Source organism: Lutra lutra, chromosome 1 (assembly GCF_902655055.1).
Source record: "Lutra lutra chromosome 1, mLutLut1.2, whole genome shotgun sequence".
NCBI classification, from domain to species: Eukaryota; Metazoa; Chordata; class Mammalia; order Carnivora; family Mustelidae; genus Lutra; species Lutra lutra.
Window position 1 is genome coordinate 27,504,313 of NC_062278.1, and position 22,002 is coordinate 27,526,314.

At 33.9% G+C, this 22,002-nt stretch overlaps 1 long non-coding RNA gene across 1 annotated transcript in view; it reads right to left on the reverse strand.

Annotated features, from left to right (window-relative positions):
* LOC125095448 (uncharacterized) overlaps positions 1-22,002 on the reverse strand; it is a 157,363-nt gene that overhangs the window by 117,071 nt on the left and 18,290 nt on the right. The window lies entirely within an intron of this gene.

The window sequence follows — 22,002 nt, forward strand, 5'->3', positions numbered from 1 at the left end:
TTTCAACAGAGGGCAGGCATCAAACAAGCTGATTTGTGCTACACATATCCCATTTCATTTTTACAAGAAATTTGGGGGGAAATTATGTAATCTCCACTTTCACAGAGCTGAGGCTCGAAACTTAGATACTAAGAAACATGACCCAGGCATCACAAGGTACAGTTAGAATCTGAACTTTTTGAGGTCTGATGCATAAACCCAAAGCTTTACTCTGACTGCATCAGTGGAAGTTTCTTGGCCATGTCTATGAGAACCAGTAAGTGAGTGAGTCAGGAAACAGCACATGGAAAGCAACTTGTTATTATTTTCTTTCTTCAGATCAGATTGGAATAGCATTTCAAATTACTATCTGGACCCAAGTAGTTTCAGAAGAAACAAGTCAACATGTGAATGAAATGGTTTCCTGTTATCTGAGTTTTTTGGGTGTGCAAAATTTTACCTGAAAACTAAATATACAGTTAATTACCACTGACCATAGAACCCCAATTTGATCAAAATTAAATTTTTGTAAGTCAAATTTCTGTTTCTTTAGCTAATAATATTTCTGTCATGGGTCACTCTGTTATAGAATCAACAGTAAGTTTTAAATATAAAAGCAGTTTTTAAATTTTAAAACATTTGTTCTTCAAGCACTTTGACAGACTTAAATTTTAGGAAATGACATGGTTTTGAAATCTAGTGCTTAATAAACCATTAAAAAGCTCACACATTACATTTTAATAATTAATTTGTGTTATTTTCTTATTATCTTTTCTACAATTCCATTTTTTCTAGTGACTGATTTTAAAATTATTTTTAATACGCCTTCACATCTCTTCCAGCCACAGATTAAAATGATACATGTATATAATGGACATGATTTTTATCAATTTTATAAGAGAACTAAAGACTAAAGTAAGAAAATAATTTCTGTCTACAGAAAATTTATTGAAAGGTAGAACTGAAAACATACTCTTGGTTTTTTGAATAGTACAGCAAAATATCATAACATAAAGCAGGTAATATAATAACAATGACAATGTCTCAAGTATGGGCTTCACTAATTTTAGAGTATACTTATTTTAGAGCATACTCAAGGATACTTACAGTATCCTTACAGTTCTGAAAGGCAGGTTTGGTAACAATTATTATTTTACATGTTATTGCTGAGAAATCTGAGATTTATATGATGTGAAACACATTTGCAAGTTCACTGGGAGGGTAAATGGACTAAGTTGAAGCAATTCACATCTCTGAGTGTTGGTTCCCACCTAATGTTTAATTACACTTGCTGCTTATTCAAATGGATGATTACATAGACAGTACCTAAGAAAAATGGGAAGAATCAAGGGCCAATCATTTAATATCCTAACCAAGTTCCAGTCTGAAGATGCTATACTTTCTTGGTATTTATTCATTTTCCCTTTTCTTAAAACATAAGCATTCAATTCTCTGACTGGTTTTGAAATTATCAAATAACGTTTGTTTTTAATTTTTACACGGTGTAACTTTACCAATTTTATTTCACAAAAACCGATGACCCAATTTAAAAGTAACTCAAGCTTCCCACCAGCAGTGCCTCTGCAAACCTAAAGTTCTCCCAACTTAAGATCAGATCTATAAGTACCTGTTATCTTCTGAACGGAGGCTTTTTTCTGTTGTGATAGTTAAATTTATTGCAATTTATCTATTGCTCCAGTTTCATCTTCCTTTTATTAAGTGATTATCTGCACAAATTGTTTCAATTACTTTCAGTGCCTGGGGCAGTGGTTTTCAACTTGCAGCCGCTCAGAACGCACCCGAGGGCAAATTCATCTTCAGAGTTTTCTCCCATTAAAGCAAGTGATGCTCACATTGCCTGCCCAGTTACAAAGCCAGGACTTATGTAAATTCCTGGTCTCTGAACTTCCAAAGGACTTTGCACACCTTATCACTCATTCAGCATTTATGTAGGTAAGACCTTACATTTATTAACTTTTTGAAAATTTAATATTATTTCTCCACACACATATAAACCACCAAGGTTAGAAACCTCGTTATACTTCCTTTTGTTTTAACAACACTCAGCATTAATGAATATGACCGGTGCTCAGGAAATATTTGTTACGACTAGCTAATTTGACCATAAACCGATCTAACCAAAATGAGCTTAAACTCTCCCCACTGAAGATCAGAATCAGAATTAAAATGATCAAAGCATCACATTGTTTGCGATAAGTGAGGTTGAGTTTCATTCAAATGATTAAAACAAACCTAAAAAATTCAGCTCAATTCCAAATAGACTAGAATCCAAATAAGCGTTTACCAAAACATACGATTTTAGGCCATACGAGAAAGTGTAAGATGCAAAATAAAAGAGTCTGGGACTCATAACATCCAGTTACCCCTGAATGTACTTGGCAGCAACAATGGCAGGATGGAATTCCATCCAGGGCAATTCTATTCAAGGAAGAGCTCCCCACTCCTATCCCTTGAGTAGCCTTTGCAAAAATTATGAGAAAACGATGTTTGATTTTCTTCTCACCCTCAATTCAAACAAAATACTTCTTTCTCTTTGTTCTTTTTTCATGTTTGGGGAAAAAAAATGGGGGGGGAATGTTGACAGGAAAAAGAAATTTGAAGTCAGGAAAAAATAAGTACTGTATCATTCTTTTAAGTTCTCATGTTCCCTCAACTTGTTTACAAGCATGAATGTGTGTGCACATAGACACTATATATTCCTTTCATATATATATAATATGTATCATTGCTACGTTTAATGAACATTGCCAAAATCTGGCTTTCGATTCTGTCTGAGTTATATGTAGGTTAGAAAGGTGGAAAATATGTGAATCTACTCAAAAGTATTTGAATGCCACAAAAAAATGCCTTTTTATTGATGAGTTAATATCTAATATTCCATCTTTACATCTTCTTTAATAGTTGAAATACAGCAACAGCTACAATAAGAATGCATAATTCCTAAAACTTATATTTACTACACGCTTAATACATGTTGATTAAATTATTATAAAAATTAGTTTGATTCAAACACTAATGGGAAGAAAATGTGGAAAAACATGGCAAAAAAAATGAGAGTTTGAGCTCAGATTAGCCATTCAAATGCAAATAAGTAGTTTATATATAGACATAGACATCTAGATATAGATATGTAAATACCTAGATATACTTTGTGTTCTGAGAATGATTACTTACACACAGGTTATATAACTGCTATACACTGAATCAGTTATTTCTAGGGTTTTTTTTTAAAGATTTTATTTATTTATTTGACAGACAGAGATCACAAGTAGGCAGAGAGGCAGGCAGAGAGAGGGAAGCAGGCTCCCCTCACTGAGCAGAGAGCCCGATGGATGTGGGGCTTGACCCCAGGACCCTGAGATCATGACCTCAGCCGAAGGCAGAGGTTTAACCCACTGAGCCACCCGGGTGCCGCCTAGGCTTTTTTTGTTTGTTTGTTTTTTAATATTCTGAAAAAAATGAAAATGAAAGCACTGCAAAACAGACTCCTTAGAAGAGTCTCCATTGGTTATTTGGCTCAAGCCCTTACTTTAAAAATGAAGAAACTCAGATCCAAAACAGCTTAACTGACTTTCATTTGAAACCTGAAATACAAATCCATTTGTGGATTCCATTTCTAATAAGTGAGGAGTCTGGTTGGCAATTCTTTAAATAGTGGTGTTATTTACAGCATCCATTTCACTGAAAGCGATGTCCTTCGACTGCCTGGCAACTTGCTTGCCAGAGTCATAAGGTTTCACCAATGCTAACTCCTGTCTGTAGTTTTTGCTTTGTTCCCGTGCCCATTCTTCAAAGGCTTGCTCAAATGCTACTCCTTCTTAATGATGTCTTCTTTGGTCATCCCAGCTGGAAGTGATCTTTCCTTCCTCTGATCCGCTAGAGCAATTATCACATTCTGTCTTGTAATTCAACATAGTCTAGGAGGAGTGAATGGATGGACTCTGAAGTTAAGCAGATAGGGGTTCAAATTTTGGTTTTGCTGCTCACAAGCAAATAAAAGGTAGGCATGTCAGCTTCTCTGAGCTATAGTTATGCATAATTATAACTACTTTCTTTGTTTTTGCCCTGCCTGCAATATGTAACAAAACATATTAAACTGCTAGAGAAATTTTAAATCAATATGTCACATACACTTATGAACTATTTCCTATGTATCTTCAACAGACCACATCCTGGACTAGACTTTTTCAAAACATGAAAGTCACATGGTCACTTATGTAACTGTATTTCCTATCTTCCCCACTAGAAGATTCACATCTTCAAAACAGGGACTATAGACATTATCACATTTCATGTTCCATAGTGCTACTGCATGTACTTGACAAATACTAAAAGAATGAATGAATGAAACAATGAATGGGAAATCAAATTAATTATTACTCTTATTGGAAATTTGATCAGCAAGTTGTCAGAAATCATACCAACTGTTTACCAGCTAAGCATTCATTCTACATAAGAATGAACTATTTTTGTTGCTAATGTTAAACTACCTAAAATGAAACATAGACTTGCTCTATAGATGTAATGAGTTTGGATCTTTTCACCAAGGGATATACATTTGATTCACTAATAATTTCATATGGAAGTTGTTAAATGAAAATAAGCTTTTATTAAAATTTCTACATAGACTGAATGTTTGCATTTATAAATATAAATATCCCTGCAAAATTATCCAATCGATGGGAGAAAAGACAATTTCTACTATTAAATACATTTATGATTTATTTTTCTCATACCAGCATATCATAACTCTTCTGTATCTAAAGCCATCTAATAACTATGGATAACTTACAAATGTCTGCCACGGCACGACACGATACTTTGCATGTTTAAACGCTTCAACACTCAAACCCTACAACCATAAAGGATTATAGTCAACACAGGCAGATTCATCTTTATGATGGGTTTTTATCCTCTAAAAGGGTTAATGCTCAAAGAATCCTTTGTTTTGTGACAAGTATAATGTGAGGACCCTCAAAACCCTGATTTATCATTGCTCCTTTTTTCCCCCCTCTTTCTCTCCTGGTGTTATTTTTTAAGTGCTCGCGATCCACATTGGATAAAAAAAGACATTCGAGGTCGAGAGCTGTCGAGGTTCAGGGTGGGAGGGGGGGTGGCTATTTTGAATCTTGTGACAGTGAGGTTTCGTTCACTAAGGAGCTCTCTGTGGGTTTCTGGCATTGTAAGTGTTTTGTCTGCTTGCAAGCGAGCAGCTGATGGATGGGGAAAATGTTCATTGATTTGTAGTGCCTGCACTGCAGCCAACCAGCACTAGAATGAGGTGGCACCATCATGAATCTCTCAACTATGCATATTTATATGCAGCTGCTGTACTTCTAAACCTCCAGTGAATACAAAGTACTTGTGTGGCCACCAGTTCACACAATGCCGTCCTGCCGCATGCTCTGATTTAACTACTGTATGGAAGAATAGACTTGGGGGGCTCGGTGGGATAGAGAAAGGAGAGGTAAGCATGGAGGGAGAAAAGACTCTTGCACAATTCCTTTTTCTCAGATAGTCAAGAGAATGAAATGAATGTGGGAACAAGGAGGGAACATTCTAATCAATGCTTTACGTGCTTGAATCTCAAGTTCTAAAATTGATTAATGGAAACGAAATCCTTTTAAAGATGGTGTTTTCAGGGAGCAAAGCTTTGGGACTACATGATAATGATGTGGTTAAAATATGCTGGCACCATTGAAATCATCATAGCGCTGAGCTGTGTGTATGAGAAAGTCCCTCCCCTGGGTAAACCACAGCTTCGGTATAGAGACATAAATGAGATGCTATACTTGACTGGGGGTGGGGGGGATGTGGCCGGGATGGGAGAGGAAGGAGAAATAAAGAATCTTTAATAGCACTGGAAAGAAAATTTAAGTGAGGTGAAAATATAAAGTTATTTTAAAAATATACAGATGAAAGAGAATTCATTTTAGAATGGAAAACGGAGTAGGAGGGGTGGTTTGGAAATATGAAAGCTATAGGGCAAGGTTTGAGAGCTGAAAGCTTAGAAGAAACGAAGGGATATACTGTGAGCAGGGAAATGAAATTCAAGGGATACAAGAAACAAAGAGAATAGTCAAAATGAGAATCCTCTCGAACAGCACAAAAATATTTCCTTGAGATATATAGATATAGAGTCTACATGGTTTTATAAAAATACAGTTTTACTGGGTTGTAACATTCATTACAAAAAATCTGTAAGGTGGGAGATTTTAGGTTTGATCAGTAAATTTCATTTTCCCAGCATTTAAGGAGAAGGAATTAAAGAGACAAGAAAGGAATTAGGGAAAATTGAAAATCACATAAAACTAACAGCTACTATGAAATTTTTCTCATTCATAAAGTTCTGGAGGCCAAATTCAGGTAAAAGCTATTGACAACAATAGTCCCACAGTGCATCTGACAGAAGTTCATTTTATTATAAGATTAGGGCTCAGCTCCAATATAAGCTGTATCAAAGCAACAGCAAATGAAAAGTCAAATTCAATATCTGGGTACAGTGTGATTCCATTATCAAAAATAAGCTTTATGCTTTTCCATGTAGAGCTACAGCACTAATTCAGCCCAAATTGCAGCTGCTCTTTTGACCAGAACATAAAATGGCCTTTTTCTGAATAATTCTCTCTGAGTTTTCCAGGCAGGGTGTCAAACCTTATCTCCCATGGGTCTAGAGAAGACGGATTGAATCTTGAAAGTTATAATGCCAGACCATATTCAATGTTGGTATTATATTCTAGTCATTTGGCCTTCATTAAACATGTTCATATTTTTAAAACAATACACAAAACCTCAAAATTGATTAGGAGTTTCTCTCTTCTGGCACAGAAACACCCTTATAATACAGTAATATTAGACACTGGGCTAGCAATGTACTCCACCCAGTGGTGTGTAAGAGTAAAAATGCCTTTTATAAAAGCTAACTCTGACCTAATTTCTTTCTATTTTTCAGCCCCCAGAGTGGTAAAATGTTAGATAAACATGTGAGATGTAACGTGAACTTTACTTCTCATAAAGACAAAATAGGAAAAGCACATTACCATTTTTGGAAAAATCATGTCTTCCAATTTTCCAATTACAAATACGTAAAATCTTCACTACAGTTCTCATTAAGGACTACAAATAACCTAATCATCTACACATATATATGTGCATAAATACACACACACAAGTATGTTGATAAAAGTGACAGTTCCTGAGGTCACTAAGTTACTGTCATTTAAACTGATGCATGATAAACACCATTTTCCTGATAGAGAAACCAAACTTGAAGGCTAAGCAAATAAACAAACAAATAAAAAGACAAGCCAAACCGCTGATGACTACTAGAATGCTTGAGAATGGGCTCCTCCCTTTAACTACACTACCTGGTTTACTGGTCTAACCAGAACATCTTGCCCAATCCTGTTGAAAAAGCTCAAGTTCTGTTTGTTTATGTGCTTGCTGCAGTTGGCAGACAATAGAGGAAATACAATGGAATTTTTCTTTTGTGGTTTATCTTTATGATGATCAAAGACCATTAGACATCAAAGATACCATGACTTGGATAAACAGTGTTCTGAGATTAGGTCTCCCCCAACCCCACCCCCAGGAAAGTACATTTTAAAAATTCTGGTTATCAGTTGCTTCTTATAAAAATTGAGCAAAAATAAGAACTGAATGAGTTTGGACATCTAATGCTGGATTGGAGTTTTCCCATTTTAAACATGGGAGGCATATAAAAACCCATGTTTCCATTTAACAGACAAAGAGAATGTAGTTTGAACAAAAATTGTGATGATATTAATGAGATAAATACATGGTAGAAAGCAATTTTGGACTATATCAAATGGCAACTCATTATTCTTATTCTAAATCTGCCATTGAACAGATATTGGTATTAGGCTAGTGACAATATTTTTGAACCAAATTTTTTTTAATCTTAAAAAATGCACTGTTAAAACCAACTTATTTCCACTCAAGGAAGAAGAGAGTTAGTAATTAGTAATTCCTAATTCTGTTTGTATTACGAACTTCCGGAGAATCTGATGAAACCGAGGAACCCCTTTCCTAGCAAAATGTTCATATCCATAAACCCACAATGTTTCACATATAATTCTAGGATTTTAAGAATCCCTGCCACCTACTCATGTACTTATATAAAGACCATGACCTTCATGTAATGAAGTTCTGGATAATCATTTATTAATTTGTGTAACTCAGCCAATAGACTAAATGACTTCTTTCTGTCCACATGTCTCAAGCAAGGTGTTTGGCCCAGAGTTGTTACTCAATAAGTTTGGGACTTATAAAATTATTTTAAATGAAAGCTTTGAGCTAGGGACTTTAAAATTGTAATCTGTTCTGAAAAACTTGAGTTAGCATGAAAAGTAGAAACCAGGAACCACATTAACACATACTTAGTTCAATGAATATTCAGACTTTCCTGTTGTGTGATTTGACAAAAAGAGAATATTGGACAAAAATATTCATGTATATGGAAATGCAGAGTAGGTGGTATTTTTACTGAATTTTATGTTGTTTTTATATAATGTGAATATCTCATAAGTTCCCATTAGGAAAAAATACTGTACTCCATATACTCCCCATCACCACTTCATGGAATACAAAAGTTTTTCTTATGAAACACTTTAAATAAAAAGCAATGAGGAATGCTTACAGACACTGTTCCTCAACTAATTGACTCATGTGTTACATATGACATCATCTGTAACATTACATTTATAGACATACCACTGTAAGTCTTGTCAACTATACAGTCCTGTTCAACGCAATTAAGCAGAAACACCAGATACAATCTAAGTCCATTACAAAGTGGCTCACAGTTACACTGGACCCAGTTACATCCAAGGTCAAATGAAGTCACCAATAGAGCATAACATGCCCACTGTTACTCAGAGAGCCCAAACAGTGAAGTTAGTATTACTCTCATTTGTTACATTATATCATGATTGCATTGCACAATCAAGGCAGTTTTTCCAAGATTGAGCTTAGCCAAGGAGAGAAGACATTTGTAGAAATGAGTACAAATTATGGACTAATTTAACATTGGAGGAGTTACCTAATTTTTCTGAGAGGCGTCTACTTACACAAAATGTTCAACATCATAGCAGCTGTGATTTTTAAATGCCAGAATCAAGGTAAAGTGAATAGTGACATACCTGGTATGCTGAATACATGGTAGCTGTTACATTATTATTGCTAGCATTAGTACACTCATTGAACTAATTAAGTATGATCACAGCAGAATTTAGACTCACTCCAATTTTCCTGTGCTCTTCTAGTAGAAAACAAAACAAAACCCTGAAACTACCTCCCTAATCGACACTACTTACTATAAATTTGGAACATCTATTCACCAAATGAATGCTTCAAAAATAATTCTTACATGGTCAAATTTAGTTCCAAAGTTGCTTAAGATCTTATTTAGTATCTTCCTGCCTCCAATGTTTGTTTCTAAAAGGATACCAGGCATATAAGTTACCATGGCTGGGCCTTTGCACCAAGTACAATGCTCAAAACAATCTGTCCTTTAAATATTGTTAAAAATGTATATAGTATTATATAACTGCAGTGTCTATTTCCTTTGAATCAGGATCTGATAACAATGATCTCGCCTCAAATCAATATTCATGCAAATAATGGTTCACTGGTTAAAACTACTGAGCAATATACCTGGGCATTTTTGACACATTCAAAACTCTGAAATACATTTCTTTTTTGTTTGCATATATCTCTGTCACTGTTGCATATGTCACTGTTGATCAGGCATCTGTTGAATAGCAAAACATCTGTACTTCAATTTGATACTTAAATATTTATGGAGATGCATGATTACCTCTTAAGTGAAATAATTTTATTGATTCTCCTTTAGTTTTATTTATAGTAAGGAACTGTAATAAAATAGTGGTTGGACATTTCATTTTATTTCAAAAGATGGAAAGATCTTATAGTGATTTCTTTGTTTAATATTGACATCTGTTATGCATGAATCTCTTTGGATTTTTTTTTTAATCTTCTGATTTGGAGTAGAAACTGACAAAGTTTGCTTTATCTTCAATGAATTAAGGTGTCGCCATTCAATAAGAACAATTTTGCCCATAATTCCTCTAGAAAGTTCATTTGGAAGATATAAGCATATTATCAGAGGATAGATTTAAGAGATAGAAACATTATCAAGGCTATGAAATGACTCACTGATAAACTCCAACTGTGCCCTGCTGCAGGGCAATAATAATTTGGTCATTTTTCAGATTAGTCTAATTCTCCTGACTTTTGATTTGCCTCCAATGGCAGAAGGTGAGAAACTCTAAAATCAGGACAAAGGAGGCTCTATGTGTTTATACACATTATGAAGGGAAATCAAAGGTTATATTTGTATCTAAATTGAAAATTAGTTTTGTAGAGAAATCTTGGCCTGCTAAATGAAGACAGATTTGAATATCTTTTCCAGCCTCTAGTCATCTCAGAGATTCACAATGATAGCCTGAGGCAGAACATTCCCTAACTCTCTGTCTCTGTTTCACCACTGAAAAAATAAGACCAACACTTTCAGCCTTCCACCTTAGCTACACCAGAATAATTTTGCAAAAATGAATGTCAATGTGCAATGTGCAAACACACGGTATCAATCTTAAAGGATACACGAATAACCTCTGAATTACTACACTGCATCTAGTTTGCAATCCAAGAAGATGATAAATAATTCACCTACCAGCTCAACAGAGAAACTACCAGCCAAATACAATATACACACAATAATATTACCTATTCTTTTCCTTTGTAATTTGTGGAGAATTGTGGGGATGGGAAAGTTTTCATTTGCCAGTTTGGATGAGACTTTGGCCTAACAATTTTGTCACCTAGGCTGGGTAGAAACTGAGCCTGAGGCTTTAACAAAACAACTAAAAACTCAGAACAAAGCTTTTTCCAGGGTATTTGATAGAATGAGCACTGGGTGTTCTATGCAACTGATGAATCACTGATCTCTACCTCTGAAACTAATAATACATTATATGTTAATTGATTGAATTTAAATTTAAAAAAAGAAACCAAAAAGAAGGAGGAGGTGGAGGAGAAGGAGGAGGAGTGGGGGGGGAGGGGCAGGAGGGATGGGGGAGGAGCAGAAGATGAGTTTTCTGCATTTTGCCCCATCTGACATGAAGTGATGTTAGTTGTTTTGAAGTTTAGGGAAACTCCAAACAATTAGAGCTTGACTTGTAATTAATATTTCTGTAGCCTGAATGGGCTCAATGATTATAGTTCTGTTGTCCAATTTCCCAAACAATCTCTTTTCATGTTTCTTCTTTGCATTTTTCCTATCACTGTCTTTACTAAGTGCCCAGATACTTACAGTATAAAAGTTTTTTTTTATTATCGTGAACAAATTTGTTAAACAATCACATCCTTCAGCTTTATTTATAGCTGTTAGTGTAGATGCTAATAGAAGATAAGAGAGATAGATTTAAAGAAATTTTGATATTTTTCCTCTGATTTTTTATTGCCTATTTTCTAAGTATGTTTTGAATGGTTGACTATTTATCATGATCATCAAGTCAAAATACCAAAGGTCAAGAAACGGGACATCATCCAGCAAAGCAGTATAATAGATTTGAGCAAAACTGAACTTCAAAGTGATTAGGCAAGGAATTAAACATTGATTAACAGGAACACTTGTAAAAGTAGAGGACTACATCAGTGGTTTCCCTATGTAGTTCCAGATTTTCTACTTGTGGGTTCTCAGGCCACATCCAAAAATACCGAACCAAAATTTCAGTGCTAAGTCCTAGGCATCTTCATGGTAAGCTCTCAATATGACCCATAGGCAGGACTGGGAACCACTGAGCTAACTTACAAAAACAAAAACAAAACAAAACAAAACAAAACCCTATTTTTGAGACAAAGTGTTTCATAATAATATACAAAGACAATTATCTTATTACTCCCCAGTACAGAATTGGTATAGAATTCATTTTAAGGTAGAATAGATCTGTTTTGAATTCTGTCAAGGGGATTTATGTACTAAAGAATTGATAGGGCTTTACATTTTTTTGCAAAACAATAAGGTAACTCCAATGCATCCTAACCCTTTTATTAAATCAGAAAGATTTATGAGTCATCCATGGAGTCAGATAGGTGGAAAGAGCATAATGAAATAATAACACTGCATTTATGAAGCAAAATCCACAAGACATGCGAGAAGAGAAAAAAATGTTACTCTTAAAGCTAGCCAGAATAAGTGAACAAAAATAAGAAAGAAGATAGAGGATCTAGCCAACATAACCAAGAGAGTATATCTAATGACTATACATTGAAATCTACTCCTAAGAATATAGAATACATTTTTTTCTCAGGTACCTATAGAATGTTCACCAAAATTTTTCACATAACAAATTGCAAGGAAAATATCAGTAACTTCCATAAAGTAAAATATTATGAATAATATTCCATAATTGTAAGACAATAAAATAAGAAATTATATATATTTAAAAAACAAGAAAGACCTTTCTACTTGGATATTTAAAAAATGTTTTTAAATAACATCAGTTAAAGAGGAATTTGTAAATTAAAATGATATAATTTAAAATGAAGTATCATTTTAAGGATGTAAATGATAAAAGAAAAAACTATCAGAGAATAAGATAATAGAAAACAGTAGGTCTAATTAAAATCATATTATTATTTTTTAATAACAAAAGAAAAAAAGCACTGGCTAACCTGATCAAGAAAAAGCAGTGAGAAATTATAGTAAGAAAAGGATGCAAAATAAAAAAATAACAAAAGGGAGAAAAACCACTGAAATCAAAGAAGTTAAAACAGGCACACTTGTGCATGCACACACACACACACAAACACACACACACACAACTGCTTTGCAGAACTCTAAACGAATTTGAAAAATTAAATAGATATTGCCAAATTAACTCTATTTGAATTATAAATCTTAAACAGGCCAGTTTCCATAGAAGAAAACCCTAGAAAGTTATCTAGGAATTTCTCCACAAAAAGCACCAAGCCCTGATGGTTTCACAGGGGATAGCTATCTATCTATACATATATAGATATATATGTATGCATATATATCTATATATATACATATAAATATCTATCTATCTATATAGGTAGATAGATATTTATATTTAATATATATTTATAAATATATTCATATATTTATATATAATATATAAAGTATACACATATATTTGTCTACTTTCTATGACCACATAATCTAAACTCTCTAGAAATTATTCCAGTACATTGAAAAGGAATTAAAAATTCATATTTCCTTTTATGAAATCAGTGAAAAAATATCATCTAATGAAATAAGGACCCTACAAAAGAACAAAAAAAAAGCACTCATAATTCAAGAACATAAACAAAATATTAACAAACAGGATCCAATGCCGTATTAAGAAAATAATGCACTATGACCAAATAGGCTTTATTCCAGGGATATGTAATCATTTAAATATATAGAAATTTATTACTATCACATATGATGCTATATTAAGGTGGAAAAATCAGGATTGCCTCCATAGATGCTGAAAAAGCCTTTGAAAAAATTAAATGCCCTTTCATTATTAAGTAAACAACAAGAAATTAGGAATTGAGGGATACTTTACGTATATACATCTCAAAAAGCCAACATCTTCTTTAATGAGGGCAGTAGAAGCATCTCTAGTAAAACTGGGAACAAAGTAAGCAGGCCCAGTATTTATGCTGCTACTCAACAATGTACTAAAGATATTACCCAATGCAATTAGATGACAGAAATCAACTAGCGGCACAAGAATGAAGAGGAAGCAAAACTACATTGGTAGATAATATGATAGCATACCAAGAAAATCTCAGAGAATCAATGATAAAGCTACCTCAAAGAATCTAGTAAATATAGTTTAACATTAACATACAAAAATGCCCTAAGATGCCAAAAGCAAAAACCCATTTTCAAGAACAATGAAGGAGATTAAATACTTAGGACTTGATTAAATGAGAAATGTGAAATATTTAAAAATTTTTTTAAATATTTTATTTATTTATTTGACAGGCAGAGATCACAAGTAGGCAGAGAGGCAGGCAGAGAGAGAGGAGGAAGCAGGCTTCCTGCTGAGCAGAGAGCCTGATGCGGGGCTCGATCACAGGACCCTGAGATCATGACCTGAGCCCAAGGCAGAGGCTTTAACCCACTGAGCCACCCAGGTGCCCCGAAATACTTAAATTTTTAAAAAATTATTTTTAAAGATATAAAAACAGATTTGGACAAATGGAAAGACATATCCTGTTCTTGACTCAGACAACTCAACATTATAAAGATGTAGCTCTCCCTAACTTAAATTATAAACTCAATGAAATCCTAATAAAAACATGCACAAGCTATTTTATGGAGTTAGATAAGTGGACACTAAAATTCATTTTAAAAGCAAACATAAAACAATAGCCAGGAAAACTAATGGGGACTAGCCATACTAAAAATTAAAATATGCTAAGAAGGGGCACCTGGGTGGCTTAGTGGGTTGAGCCTCTGCCTTCGGCTCAGGTCATGATCTCAGGGTCCTGGGATCGAGCCCCACATTGGGCTCTCTGCTCAGCGGAGAGCCTGCTTCCTTCTCTCTCTCTGCCTACCTCTCTGCCTACTTGTGATCTCTGTCTGTCAAATAAATAAATTTTAAAAATATGCTAAGAAGCCTCTATAATTGAAACATGGAGTGGCACTTAGGTACTTAAACAGATAAATAATCCAGAAAAATGAAATGCAACAATCCACAATTTGGTACATGTTAAAAGTGGTATTTCAAATCACTGGAGTATAAACTTCTAATAAATGGTCCTGGAACAACTAAGTAGCCATTTGGAAATAGTTAAAATTAGATTCACATCTCATTGTATACATCAAAATAAAACCTAAATAAATTAGAGACCTAAATTTAAAAGTGAAACTACTAGAGGAAAACATGAATGATTATCTGTTTTAGTTGTAGATTAGGAAGAGGTTTTCTAAATATGAATCAAAATCCAGAAGCATTAAAAGGAAGAATCCTAAAGGTTCTCATCACAAGGAAAAAAAAAATTGTAACTATGGATGTTAATTAAACTTACTGTGGTAAGCATTTCACAATATATGTATGTTAAGTCATAGTATCATTTTAAACTTACAAAGTGTTATACATCAGTTATATTCCAATAAAACTAGAAGAAAAAAAGATTGATAAATATGAACAAATAAAAAATCTAAAAATATGCAGAGAAAATCTGCAAAGTCAAAAGATAACTGAAAAAAAAAACACAAAAGAAAATATGATAGAAACCACAGACAAAGGACCAATATCCACAATATATCAAGAACTCCTAAATACGAAGGAACAAACACCAAAAACATAAAAGGTAGAAAAACATTTGAATCAACAATTTTCACACAAAAATTTGAAAAAGAAAATCCCTAAATACATGAAAATATTTGAAGGTAGTCATAATCATTAGAGTGCAAGTTAAAACACCTAAGGCATCATTTCTTAGCTCTCGGATGAGCAAAAATTGGTGACATCACATTCTGTTCATGAGGTTGCAGGGAAACAGGTACTCCCATGTATTCCTCGTTTAAGAGTGAAAATTGGGGGGCGCCTGGGTGGCTCAGTGGGTTAAGCCGCTGCCTTCGGCTCAGGTCATGATCCCAGGTCCTGGGTTCGAGCCCCACATCGGGCTTTCTGCTCAGCAGGGAGCCTGCTTCCTCCTCTCTCTCTGCCTGCCTCTCTGCCTACTTGTGATTTCTCTCTGTCAAATAAATAAATAAAATCTTTAAAAAAAAAAAAAAAGAGTGAAAATTGGCCCAACCCTTGGAAGATAAAATGGGCAATTCTAAACAAAACTACATATGGAATTACCTCCTGATTCAGCAATCTAATTTCTAAGACTCTACCCTGATGACAGCTCCAACAATGGGAAAATAAGAATACATAATGTTATTCATTGTAGCCTTGTTTTTAATTGTAAAAATTGGAAACAACCTAATGCTCATGCACAAGAAAGTCATTGAAAATATTATGTTAGAGTGATACAGCAGAGTACTATGCAGTCCTATAAAAGAACAAGGATGCTCTCTGTGAACTGAGTTTGGACTACAGTAATTTTCACATTCTCCCACCCAAATTAATGAAAAATAAAACTTTTTAAAATTAATGAAAAATTAAAATAATCCAGGATAGGAGGTGAACATGACTAACAAGTAAACCTAGTTAAGTCATAAATGAATAACATAACCATATTGAGTAAGAGGGAGAACAAAATAATGAAACAACAAAACTTTGTGAAAAACCACTGTGAAATACTATGAGGTGAAAAGAATGGTACTCAATTATTTCACTGTGAGTAATCAATTTCTCACTGGGTTAAGGTTTGTCAACTTTGTAGCTACTTGATGTGTGTACCAGAACTGAACATATAAGTAAATGTATTTTAGATAACATGAGGCAAATTTTTCACTGTTGGAGAAAAATGTTACAAACGGGAAAGTTGGAGGCGGCAATGTACTCTGTTATATTAGGTTAAAATCAGAGATATCAGTGTAAATTCATAATTGTTCATACATTTATACAGACACAGAAATAAATACGGATGAATATCCACACACAGATTAGTGTACTTACATACATTCCCCAGCAATAAATCCCCATTAGCAACAAGCATATCTAGCACCCAGATCCTGAGTTCTAAATACCATTCTCCAATCAAAGTAACAAAAACTCCTTGGACTCATAGCTTATTTCCGGGATGAGCAGGAAAAACAAGGCAATCTAGATTATCTTGTATTATCCAAAAAATAAGAAAGCATCCAAAAAAGAAATGGGGCATGTCAAAAAGAATTGAAGCCAGCTTGAAAAAAAATTCCCAATAGTCAAAGCTGGAAGAATTTGAGCAAAATATGTAATGATATCATTGATTTATAACCCCTAAAATAAATCAATACCCCCAGGTCTACACTAATATAAATATGTAACTGAATAAGCAAACAAAGGGGATAAAAGACCTATCTTGTTCAAAAGAATGCCAATTAATAAATGTGGGAGGAATGAGGGACATACAAAATCTCATTAGGCAAACACAGTAATAATTTTTACCAGCAAAGTCTACCAATAAATATTAAAATCAGTGGGCAAAAGATTAAAGAAAAACAGGTTATCTGCTTAGTCTAAAAGTATCTTTTCCAAGGTATATATTAATTATGAAAGGAAAGACAAAAAACTTATATTGGAAAAACCTGAGCCATGGGACCTTCTTCAAAAGATGAAGGTTAAAACCATCAATAAAAAGATATGTGAAGCAGAGAGAGTCAATTATCATATGGTTTCACTTATTTGTGGAGCATAACAAATAGCATGGAGGACAAGGGGAGATGGAGAGGAGAAGGGAGTTGAGGGAAATTGGAAGGGGAGGTGAACCATGAGAGACTATGGACTCTGAAAAACGATCTGAGAATTCTGAAGGGGTGGGGGGTGGGGGGTTGGGGGCACCAGGTGGTGGGTATTGTAGAGGGCACGGATTGCATGGAGCACTGGGTGTGGTGCAAAAACAATGAATACTGTTACGCTGAAAAAAATAAAAAAATTAAAAAAAAAAAGATATGGGATTATGTGATTATCATCTATTCCTGACATGATGCAGATCACTGAGGACATATCACTTATTCTTGCCCTAAATGTACAACCTCATGAGAAAACATCAGACAAAGGCAGATTGAAGGACAATCTATAAAATAACTGACCAGTCCTCCTGGAAGTGTCAAACTCATAAAAGAAAACTTAAGACTGAGAAACTATAAAATAGAGACCCAACAATAAAAGGTAATGTGGAATCTTGAATTTGATTCTAATTTCCTAGGTTTGATAGTTATATTAAGTTGTGGAGATTATTAACATTAGGGGAAATGGAGTGAAGGGTATATACGTGTATTCTCTGTGTCATTTTTGCAACATTTCTGTAAGTCTAAAATTATTTGAAAATAAAAAAACATTTTTAAAAATCATACCCTTTTAAAAGCGAGGATTTTACTTTTAACTTGACATTGTGATCTGGGCTCTAGCCCTCGCATTGATATTAAGAGATGTGACTTGAGTATGTCACTTAATGTCTCTGGGCTTCATCCATTCATTCATTTATTTAATGTACATTTATAATGTAATGATTATTCTACTTTAATATTGTACTATCTAGACAAAACTGACAAACTATGGAAAACATTATTTATAACCTCAATTTCTCTTAATACAACATTCATACTACTCTAGATATTTTATTCAAGTTTTTCAAATTCATACTTTTCAAGCAAATCTTGTTTCCTTCCTAAGTTTCCTGCCCTACTGTTGTTTTTTCCTTTTTTTTTTTTCCCTTTATCATTTACTTTTAGGGCAAAAACAAGGCCCAGAGAACATAAACTACTGCTTGAGATCATATATCATCTCATTATATATTACTCCAAAAGTCTGGTTTAATTCTTAGATCAATTAGCCTTTCATCAAATGTAACTAGGAAAGAAAGGCATAATAGGAGTGGGGGAAGGGGGGGCTACAGAAATGAGTCAGCTAAAGTCCCGGCTGTAAGGAGCTGAGAGTTTAGTCTGAGAGCACACATAGACATAAATGAATGTTTGTAAGGCAATGTGAAAGCATTGTGATGGAGATATATCCCATCCAAGAAAAGAACCATCAACTGCCTGGGGGAGTGAGAGAAGAATTTTCAAAAGAGATGTCAGGGTGTTGGGAGACCAGCAGACATTTTTCAGGTAGAAAATAAGGGAAGGATTTTTCATGATGTAGACAGTATATGCAAATTTATAATTTTAAGAAAAATTGGTGAGTTTCACACTAATTGAATCATATGCTAAGGAGCGTGGCACTAACCACTAAGCTGAAATGGAAGCAATAGATGAACATACCAGCTTTTCTCTAATTCTTGTCTTCCTTACCTTTACTCTCTTGTTTGCCCCCTTGTCGTTTTTCCACTATACCACAATTCACCCAAAAACCAAACACCAACCAACCAACAAACGAAAACCAAAACCAAAAATAAAACAAGACTTATCCCATGAGCTTTACCTTAACTCTATAGGCAACAAGGACCGAAAGGCTCATTCTTGCTCTAAATGTCAAATTGTATTCTATAAACATTGATGAGGAAAACACCTTTTACATAGAAGATTCTGGATATTCAGAAATAAGAATAATCTTTATCTTGGAGATACTTAAACGGGGGAGTGGGGAACATAGTCAAAAAAATTTTTTTTATAAAAAATCACATCTTCAGAAATGACTTTTCCCTATGTAAATCCCCAACCAATCCACTTCCCTTTCTGCAACACATTAATGTAGATCTATGAGATGATTTGTCATTTAGGGCAAAGCATTGGGCAGCTAAGTGGGTATCTTAAGGCAGCTCTCTGAAGTCATTTACCAAACTTAAAGAAAGTCATCAGAATTCATTAGAAAGCAGGAAACGTGGCTGAATATTGGGCAATTTTCCCATTGCCACCTCTGGGGCAAAGAATAGACTGTGTTTGGCCAATTCCCAGTCCTTCCAAGTATGTATTTTTATCATTCTTTTGCTCAATTAATACTTCGTGTGAAAGCAGATTTTGGGTTTTTTTTTTTAAAAAGAAGCTATATATTGGTGCATATGCTTAACTTCCTCAATAAAATATATGTAACCACTACACGACATCTACTATTAACCCAGCTCAAGATCTGATAATTAAACTAATATTTGCTTTGGTATATGAAGTTGTGGTGACATTTAAAAACAGACATTCTAGGGACGCCTGGGTGGCTCAGTGGGTTAAAGCCTCTGCCTTCAGCTCAGGTCAAGATCTCAGAGTCCTGGGATCGGGCCCTCATCTAGCTCTCTGCTTGGAGGGGAGCCTGCTTCCTCCTCTCTCTCTGCCTGCCTCTCTGCCTACTTGTGATCTCTGTCAAATAAATAAATAAAATCTTTAAAAATAAAAATAAAAATAGGCATCCTAAAGAGTTCTTGTTTTGAGTGAAATGGATAAACTATCATCAAAGCAGATAAGAAAAATATCACCTCTAGGTTCAAGTGACAATGCTTAAATACTAAAATCTCCATTTTCAGGTGACATTTTACCAAGATAAAATTGATCATATCATTAAATACACAGCTTTTAGGTCTAACAGAACTTTCAAATTATCCTGTTTTCACATATCACTTCAACTGCATTTGGACAGAAGAAGCTTTCAACAGTCAAAGGTAGATAAAACAATTTGTATGGTTCTCAAAAAAAAATCACATGCAACCAACATGTAGGAGGAAATGACATCATTTTGACAATGATATAGAAATGTGGCATTAATCAAACTAGTTCTTACTGAAATTATTATTATGATTTTTGTTTGAAGCAAGTATAATTTCTGAGGAAAAATATTTTTCCCCTAATAGCCTAAACACTAGATTGAGCATTTTAATATACAAACGTGATAGTCCAGGATGGTAAGGCAGCAAGAAAGTTAAGATAGTGATTTTTATAGGTGTTTAATACTGTGGACATTCCTTTCTCTGTTTTCTTCAATTTACATTTTCATTTTCAATTCATTATTATCAATATTTCATCAAGGGTATCTGCAAAAGTACTTTCAAAACAAATTCAATTTATTTGTTAAAATTTCTTTAAAAAGATTCTGGGTGTTATTTAAATAGTGAGTTGAAATAATAAATATCACATTACATGGTAGTTATTGATACTAAGACAATTTAGAAATGAGAATTTCTTCACAGAATAGATGATTTCTAGAAAATAGTTATTGAAACAAAAATTTTATCTCCTTATTTAGGCTCTTCTTCAAAAGATAAATATACTTTCAAAACCACAACATATACTTTGTATGTTTTGGTAAGGAAATGAAATTAGTTTGTCATTCTTTTCCACCTTTAAGTACACATTTCGAAGCTTATAGAGGTTGACTCTGAAGAGAATTTCTGAAATTTTAAAAGCTATGTTTTTAGTTAAGGGATGAGTGACCATGGAGGCCCAATTCATGGTTTATACACAGAGCTCTTATTGGAGATTGAATATTGTTTTCTTTATTGAATGTTGTTTTCTTTTGAATTTCTATTTTGAATTTTGAATTTTTATTGAATGATGTTTTCTGTTAATTATGGTAATCATATTTTAAAAAATTAAAAGTTAAATTAATTTAAAATTAAAAATTAAAAAATAAAAAATAAAAAATATTTGTGGTAATCATATTTTAAAAGACAGAATTTTTTCAAAATCTAGATAAAGATAAATATTCACTAAGGTCAGTTAGGAAACATTAAATTCTATATAATGGGTCTGCCCGCAGAAGGTCAACTCTTTCTTTTCTCAAATTTATTCCCCACCTATTTCTCTATATCTCCTGAGATCTTCCAGAATCTTTCTGCAAACTTTCTGTGGAGCCATCTTAGGTGCCTCATGTATTTACTATAACTTACAAAACAACACCAAGCAATATTTCCTTACAGAAAGTTTCTTTCCAGGATCAATTTAGTATTCATAATCTGCTAATGGCATTCTATTTGCAAGTTCTTTGGGAGCACACAAACTTCAGGCAACAGGGTCATTATAAGGCTCCTAGAAAAGTAGAGATGCAATCTTAATTTTTGAAAGAAACTTCAAACAAAAGGGAAAGAGTACATAATATAATTGAAGGAATAAAAATTTGGAGATCAGTTGGAAAATTGCTGCACTATGCCAGCTCTGATGTGCAGGATGGACTAGCACAGTGGAAGTCTATCTGGGAAATGACCTTATATCTGTGTGACCAGAAATTGAATTTTCTTAGGAGTAATATTTCGATATTGTTATGAGAAGGAAATGGAGGGGAAAGTGATAGATGATTTCGATCCCTCATTACTTTGGATGGAGAACATACAGCTGCTTTCAGGAATCACTAGATGAGCTGATGGATATTTTTCTTTCTTTTTCTTTTTTTCTTTTTTTTTTTAAATCAGGCAACACCC